This window comes from Triticum aestivum, chromosome 3A (genome assembly GCF_018294505.1).
Source record: "Triticum aestivum cultivar Chinese Spring chromosome 3A, IWGSC CS RefSeq v2.1, whole genome shotgun sequence".
In the NCBI taxonomy this organism is placed as follows: Eukaryota; Viridiplantae; Streptophyta; class Magnoliopsida; order Poales; family Poaceae; genus Triticum; species Triticum aestivum.
In genome coordinates this window covers 259869044-259871102 of record NC_057800.1, presented here as the reverse complement: position 1 = coordinate 259871102, position 2059 = coordinate 259869044, and positions in this window count along the sequence as shown.

Sequence of the window (2059 nt, the reverse complement as noted above, 5' to 3'; positions counted from 1 at the left end):
CCACGGCCACGGCGGACGGTGCTCGGGTGAGACTCGGGCAGGGCAGGGCAAGCACGGGGAGGCGGGCCTGGTGCGCGGGGAAGGATCCTTGGTGCCCTGGGTGTCCTCTCGAGCGTTCAGTGGGAGCGGGGAAGCAATGGGGGCCTGGGTTGGTCAGGGGGCACGTCGGCGGCGAACCGGCCTTGGAGGGGGCAGGAGAGCACGTAGGTGAGAGAGGGGGTGTTCGAGAGGTGCACGGGAGAGAGGAGGTTCAAACCCAGGCGAGAGAGATGGTCGGGGTGGCTTAAAATGGGTGAGGCCGCGGTGCACCATGGGCAGCGTCCATGGACGTGCTCGGGTGAGCTCATGGAGTGATAAAGAGGGCGAGGGAGGAAGGGCCCGACAGTGTTGCGTGTCGTGGACGCCGAGGCGGCCTCGGGGGACACGATTCCGGCGCCCAAGGTCGATGGGAGGCCTTGGAATGGGCGTGCTATAGTGCCGAAGAGCACTGTAGCGTGCTCTAGAGCGCGAGCTCTGCACGCCATGGCATTGTATATGTGCCAGGGGCGTGTCCACTAGTGTCTGAGGCTTTGTGGGGTGAGTAAACAAAGGGGAGGTGGCCTTGGATGCCCTGGTGAACCACTAGGAGAGAGGTGGGGTTGAGAGAGAGAGAGAGAAATGTGATGTCTAGAGAGAGAAAGTGGGGTTTTACCCTATTCCATGATTGATCTAAGAGCTGGCAAGACTTACTGGAGGTAGAAGGTGACGTGGGGCAGCTGTGGTAAAAACTTGGGCTCATGGAGATTAGTGGAAGAAGTCAAAATGATGATTTTGGGAAAATGGCAGAAGGTGTTTGTTTTTGGTTTGGGCAAGAAAATTAATTCCACTTGCCATTAGAATTAACACGATGGAATGGCACATAGAAGTAGGATGTTCCACCAAGTTTGAGCTCATTTGGGCAAAGTAGCCAATGTAACTTTGGTAAACCCTAGAAATCAGCAGAAATGGCTTTACCAAGATTTAGTCATGCAAATCTATTCTCCTTGATGCACCACTTGGTGTAGTGTCATCATTTGAGGATTCTAACATGTCCACAAGAATTCAGATCAAAAGGACACACTTGGCAATGTAGAGTTGTTCAAACTTGGATCTGGACAGAGAGGGTTTTGGGGCACTTTTGTGAACCAAAATTATTTTGATTGATATGAAACTTTGCAAGATCATCACATTATGCATATGTGACTTGCTAGAAGTTTCTTGGATTTATTTGAAAATATTTCTTATAGAAATATTTCAAATACTTGAAATGGACAGAAATGGTTTTGAATGGTTTTGCCAAATATTTTGATCATGACCATATGTTGAAACTCATATATATGGACAATATATGTCCATTGAGTCTCCCTAATTTTTGTCAAATAATTTTAAAGCTTTAAAATAATTTTAACTTATTTAAGACCATTTCTGGCCTTAAGAAAAATCCTTTAAATAAAATAGTAAAATAACTTTTAAAATTATATTTTTGTGGTTTCTGGGTACCCTATATCTAATAGGAGTCAAATATATTTTTGGAAAGATTTTTACTACCCTTAATTAAGTACTTGCAGTGCAAACCTCAATTCAGGGGTTTTTGAAAAACTAATTTTTGAAAATACTATTTGGCGAAATTACTTTTCTAAGAAATTATTTTTATGTCCTATACACATGGCATGATCATTGGTTCAAGAGTTTGGAGCAAGGAGATGAAGCATAGGAGTTGGAGAATTTATTTGATTTTTAGAGCACTTGCAAACGTCAGTCAAACATTCAATCAAAGCAAAGACAAAACACTCAAAAGTTTTTGTCAAATCATATTTTTATCATGATTTATAAGCTTAAGTGTTGTGGCATGAAAATCAGGGTGTGACAGACCTACCCCCCTTACAAGAATCTCGTCCCCGATTATTCCCAGAGTAGGCGCGGAAAGGAATACGGAAACTTGGATTTGGGGTAGTCTTCACGTCCTCATACTGCGTCTGCTTCCGTTTGGTGCTCCATTGAACCTTGAAGTACTTGATTATGTGGCTTCATGTATGATGTT